Source organism: Temnothorax longispinosus, chromosome 5 (assembly GCF_030848805.1).
Source record: "Temnothorax longispinosus isolate EJ_2023e chromosome 5, Tlon_JGU_v1, whole genome shotgun sequence".
Lineage (NCBI taxonomy): Eukaryota > Metazoa > Arthropoda > Insecta > Hymenoptera > Formicidae > Temnothorax > Temnothorax longispinosus.
Window position 1 is genome coordinate 9358992 of NC_092362.1, and position 6607 is coordinate 9365598.

At 35.6% G+C, this 6607-nt stretch overlaps 1 pseudogene; it reads right to left on the reverse strand.

Annotated features, from left to right (window-relative positions):
* Positions 1 to 6005: 6005 nt before the first annotated feature.
* Positions 6006 to 6607, reverse strand: part of LOC139812940 (sentrin-specific protease 1 pseudogene) — a 1883-nt pseudogene continuing 1281 nt past the window's right edge.

A 6607-nucleotide genomic window follows, 5' to 3' on the forward strand; every position in this document is an offset into this window, starting at 1 on the left:
ATGTTTGGTTTCATTATATTTTCGTGTACATTCTTGTGCTATCGTCGTCCATGCTACTTTATTCTTTCTTTCGTTAATCTTGCATCTTATCTTGTTAACCAGGGTTTGGTTTAGTCTCTCATTCAGGCCGTTAAAGAATGGTGCGTTTACTGCGGTGAAAACCATCGGGATATGTTCTTCCTCTAAGAATTTTTTAAACTCTTTTGAGTTTATTCCTGGGTATTGGTCTGACAGAATCATACCAATTTTTTTTGTTTCTGTTGCATTTTTGACTAACTTTATGAAGTCGCTTGCGTTCTGTGTTTTTGATGTTAAGATAAATGCATACCTTGTGAAATGGTCTACCAGAAGGTGTAGATATTTCTTTGTTGATCTGGAGCCGCTGAGTCCTCCAATCGTATCAATCGACATTATCTCGAATGGCTCTTTTGCAGGTCCTAAATGTGACATTTGTCCGTATTTGTTTTGTCCTCTTGTTTTGTTCTTTATGCATATTTCGCAATTTTTGCATACGTTTGTAATATTTTGTGTCAAATTCTTTGATGTGTAGAACGGTCTAATTTTTTTTTCCAATTGTTTCACCCCGATATGCCAGTAGTGTTTGTGTGCTTGCTTGATGAATTTCATACTGAATTTTTCTGACAGTATAATTTTCTGTTTGGTTCTGACTTTTTTATAGTATACCTTATTCTTTGGTGTGATCTTATTTCTCTTGTTTTGTAATTCTTTATTATTTTCTTGATCTGCGATAATCTCATTAAGTTTTATCAAGTTTACAATTTTCAGTTGTTCATCTTTGTTTTCGTGAATTTCTAATACTGGGTTCCTACTTAAGCAGTCGGCTTCTAAGTTCTGTTTTCCTGGTGAGTATTTTATTGTCAAGTCATATTGTGATAGGTAGTAGGTGAGGTCTCCCAGTTCCTCATCTGTTCTGGATTTTATGTTTAAATTTTCTAATGGTTTGTGATCCGTGAAAACTGTAAATGATTTGCCCATGAGCCAATGTTGCCAATATTGTACCGCTTCTTTTATAGCTAGGCATTCTAAGTATATTGCTTTTTTCGTTTTTTGGCTATCGTTTAGTTTCTTTGAGAAGTATGCTACTCGTTTTTCTTCGTTATTTAGTTGTCTTTGTTTCATTACAGCTCCTATACCTTGTAAGCTTGCGTCTGTATAGATATAAGTTGGTAGTTCTGGTTCATATATCTCTAATACTGGTTGGGAACAGTAATTTTTTCATTTTTTTGAATGAGTCTTGACATTCTTTCGTCCAAAGGAATTTCTGCCCTTTTCTTAGTAGGTTGTGTAATGGATCCAGTGTTATAGCTACATTTGGTATATATTTGTTATAAAAATTTATTTTTCTTAAAAATTGTCTAACATTTTTTTGTGTCTTTGGTATCGGGAAGTTCTTTATCGCGATCAAGTTATCCTTTATTGGTTGTATGGAATTGTTGCTTATTATGTGCCCCAAATATTTCACTGAATTCTCTGCGAATCTGCATTTTGTGAATTTTAAACTGAATCCTTCTTTTCGTATTGCTTCTAGTAGTTGTTTTAGGTGCTCAATATGTTCGTGGAAGGATTTGGAAAATACCAGGATATCGTCTATATAGTTTGTTGCAAATTCTGATAGTTTATATTTTCTTATTATATTGCTCAATATTCTTTGGAAAATTGCTGGAGATGTTTTTAATCCGAATTGTAGGCAGGTCCATTGGAAGTGCCCTTCTTGTGTGACGAACGCTGTTTTTTTCCTATCTTTTATGCGTAAAGGGATTGCCCAAAACGCGGAGTTTATATCGAATGTTGAAAAAAATTTGCAGTTTCTTGCCTTGGCTATCAGATCTCCTATTAGTGGAAAGGGCTGTGATTGGGGTATAACGATTTTGTTTAGATCTCTAAAATCAATGCACAGTCTCGTTTTCTTATTTTTTTCCCTTTTGTACGCTAGGGTTACCGGCGCCGCAAATGGGCTGTACGATTCCTCTATGAGGTTTTTTTCTAGCAGCTTTGCAACTTGTGCTTCTATTTCTTTTTTATCTTCCATATTGTATTTATATGGTCTTTTGCTACAGTATTTGTCGATTAGTAGGTCAATACGAGCTTCGTAGTCTTGAACCGTGCCTACATCGTATCTATCTTTGGCAAAGATTGCACTGTATCTATCTATCAATCTGTCTATTTCAGTTTTTCTTTTATAATCTAGATGGTTTACTGAAATCTTAAAATCTGAAACATCTATGTGTTCATTGAAATTTATAGAGTACTTTTCTGTGGTATCTTTCTTATTTGTTTTTTCGTTTTTCTGTTTTGTATTTCTGTTTGTGTTTTGTTTAATTTCTAAGTTTTCGTCTTGAATCAGTTGGAATTTTTGTATTATGTCTAATCCAATTAGAAAGTCATATTGAAAGTTCTCTTTATCAATTACGAAAACATTGGTGACCTTCTCTATGTTGAAAATTTTTATTTTTATAGCTATCATCCCTTTTTTTTACACCATTAATCGTTGATAAATTTACGCCTTGTGCATTATCCATTTCTTTGGTTTTTAATTTTAATAATTTCGAATTTATTAATGAGACGTTTGCGCCTGAGTCATATATTCCAAATGTTTCTACTGTGTCCTGCAGCAGTAATTTTATTTTGATTAATGGTGGGATTATTAATTTTTTTGGGTTTGTATCGACCAATTCAGATTCTATTTCTGCATTGTTTATGAATTTTATCTAATTTTTGTCTTTTCTGTCTCTTTCATTTACTTTGTACCAACATGTGGATTCGGGGTGATAGCGGTTCATCTTACCTTTTTTTTCGCAGATTTTGCACGGGTTCTTTTGTTGTTTCTTTTCTAAGTTTTCTTTGGTGTTTTTGTTTGTGATTCTCCTCTTCATCAAGTGTTCCAAACTTCCTAGTTCGTTGAAAAGATCTGAGGTTGTGTTTAATTTCTGTCTGTTAATTCTATCTGTTATGAATTCTGGTAGGCCTACTGCGATGAGGTCAATTAGGGTGCTGTTATTAATTGTTTTGTTTGTTTCTAGCAGAATCCTCTTCTTTTTCAAAGCATAGTCCAATAACGAGCCGTTTATGTACTTGTATAGAATTGCATACCTGATCGGAGTCCAACCTTTGTCTGCATATGTTTTGCAGAAATTTTCTTTCCATATTCTCCATTCTGATACTAAAGTGTGTCTTATGAGCATCGAGTTGTACCAATCCATGCTTGAACCTTCTAAAAATAGTCTAAGGATTTCTATCTTTTTTGTATCCTCTTGTATGTCTAGGCGGTTACATTCGTTTTCAAAGATGCTTAACCATTGAATTCCATTAGCATTTTTTTCTGTGAATTTTTCAATGACAAATTTTTCTGTTAGTTTTTTTAGGTTTTTTTGTTGAACTGGAATTGTAGTTTCATCATTTTGTTGACTGTAAATGTCGTTTTATAATGCGTTTGTCCTCCTTCTGGGGAAACCTCGGGAAAATAAACTAAACTGTGTTTCTCTGTAAGCAAAGTTTTATATAACCTGTATTACTCTTATAGTCTTAATTATCCTAATTACAATATTCTTACCTGTAAGCAAAGAAACGACATTTAAAGTTTACTATTCACCGTCATTCTCTTCTTACAATAAATCAATTCTTACGCTACGTAATTAGTGCGTCTCCGAAATACTCTCGTGATCTATGAGCACGTGTCTCCGAGTCTATTCGCCTCCGGTGCCTACTTTACCGTCTGTCGAGTGACCGCGTCCATGTGGCGGGTGTCCGCGCGGCAGTTTTAAAGTCGTACTCGTACTACTTTACATATATTATACATAATTTACCTAAATAGAAATCTTTCTTCTGACCGATAAGTCTATCGACCTATTTCAAAATACGCGCACGATATCGAAACTGGCGATACCTGCGCCGCCAGCGTCGAAAAAGTGAAAGTGACATTTCTCTAATAAAAAGGATAAAGAATTTTACTTTATATACCCCAAGGGGCCTTAAAGGGCGTTTTGAAGGGACGTACCCAACCCTAACCTCCAATTCATCCACTACCTTACTGTTTCCTTCTTTGGACCAACAGTTTAACGTCTCTTCCGAAAGACGGAGCCCAGTTTTCTCCGCATCTTGCACGGAGAGGCGCGGTTTTTTCGGAAAAAAACTTTTCCATGATTCATGGCTCTAGTGGACTCGAACCTGGTTCCTCAGATTACGAGTCTGGCGCTCTACCACTAGACCACACCGCCGCCTTGACATTTCTCTAATAATTATAATAATATTGAGACGTCGGCGTTAGGAGGAAGTATCTTAAAAATAAATTTTCACATTTGGACTTTGCGTCGCAATATCTCCGCTCGTAGGGCACGTAGCGGAATATTATAAGAGAACCCCCCCCCCCTAATTGGACCCCAAGCTATCGATCAAGCCTACTTAGAACTTGATCCGTTCACTCGTTATCGAGATCTCAACATCTCGGGTACTCGCAACCCGTCGCGTCGCGTAAAAGAGTCACGGTCGGTCTCGCTTTGCGTGTACTTGGCACGAGACACTACCGTGTTTCTTGATTCTTGTTTATTTTGTGAATCATAGATATATATTTTTGTTGTATCGTAATAACTACATACTCAATGTGCATTTCTATCTATACGATTTGGATCTGCACAATTGAATGGAGCTGACGAACTATGCAATATTTGTATATGTTTTCTATCTTCTGGTATACGTTGAATAAATTGAGGCAATTGGGTTCGCCATGTTCCGACAGGTTCATAATCTGAACAACTTCGCAGAAGTGTATGGAAATAATCCATATGATCGTCCGTAATCTATTTGCCTCGAATAATTAGATTTTTTTCTTTAGTCTTTAAAATTACTTTTTTTTTTTAATTCTGTTTGGATCGCTTTATAATAGCGTGATTGTTTAAATCCTGCTGCTCTGCACGAGATATTGTAGCATAATTACTTGCAGAATGTGTCTTTGCACTTTTAGCAATTGCTTCAGTTTCTGTAGCTTTTATTATCGCTAATAGAAGTACTTTTTGAGAAATAGCACATTGTGAATCTTGAGCACGATTATTTGGTAAAATTTGTTTGCATCGTTGCCGCTCTGTAGCACGATTTTCTAAATCCTGTTCTTCTGCACGACGTTTTATAGCATAATTACTTTCAAATTGTCTCTTTGTACGTTTAGCAATCGCTTCAATCTCTCTCGCTTTTATTACAGCTAATGGAAATACTTTTTTAGGAATACCACATTGCGAATCTTGAGAAAAATGTTCAATAACATTTTTTTCCAAAATTTGTATTAAATGTGAACGCATAAACTTATGTTCATACTTTACTTTGTCGTATCAGGCAATTGCCATGTTTCTACCGGTCTATCATCGGAACAATTTTGTACAAGTCGATGGAAATGATCCACATGTATGTCCGTCAGCCATTGGCCCTGGACAATTATATTTCTGTCTGTAGGCATTAAAGTAATGTATTTTTTGTGTGTACAGACATGTTATTTGTTGAAAATAAGATGTTTTTCTATGACTGCTAACGCAGCTTTTTTAAAACTATAGCCGTATAAACAGCAAAAATTTAGCGCTAATAGCAGCCAATGTTTGCCAGCGCTTGTGGCAGCCGTTATACAGCGCCAAAGAGCAGCCAGATTATATATATATATATATATATATATATATATATATATATATATGTATTTTGAGGATTGTATTTAAAAGGAAGCAACAACACCTTCTTAAAATACTTTCGTAATTTATTTTATATCACAATCAAACACAAACTAGAAGCTTTCGGCAGCAATGTATGTTCTGTCGCGCGATCCGTGTACTCAGATGTCTCCTGAAGGAAAAAAAAGAATGTCGCGCACGTTCACGCACGAAGCTGGCGCAGCAGTCGTTGTAGGGAGCGATCCAACCGCTCTCTATAGTGTTCATATCTGAGCGCCATATTTAACACTCCCTCCCGCTCATATATGTACATCTTCCGGACCTTTCCAACTTGACTACTCAGTAGTTCCTGCAACATAAGAGAATTATAATAAACAAAGAATTTAAAGTTTATCAGTTATCATTACTTTTGACATTCATAATAGAATTTGTTAAAGAAGCATGTAAGTTAAATGCCAAGGGTTTAGTAAATACGTCTGCAATTTGTTCTTTCGATTTTATCCAAAATTCATTCACGAAACCCATATCAACACACTGTCTACTAACATAATGTTCTTTCAAATCCGGTATATGTCTTAGTTTATTGCTTCCGCTAACTTTCGAGCTGTATTCTGCCGCTTTATTGTCACACCACAATTTCATTGGAAAGAAATTGTTAGTGAGTATCACTTTCAAAGAATTGTTCAGTGACATTAATTCCTGGCAAGCATCACTCATCGAGACGTACTCAGCCTGACAAGTAGATAGTGCTACATATTTTTGCTTTCGTGTTCGCCATGTAATTGAGTCACCAAACAATTTAATAACAAAACCACTAGTCGTTCGAGATTCTTTGCAATCGGCAAAACTTGCATCAGAATATGCGCTTGTAAGTCGTTCGATCTTCCTAAATAGTTCAATCCTAGCGTTCGAGTTCCCTTCAAATAACAAAAGACTCGTTT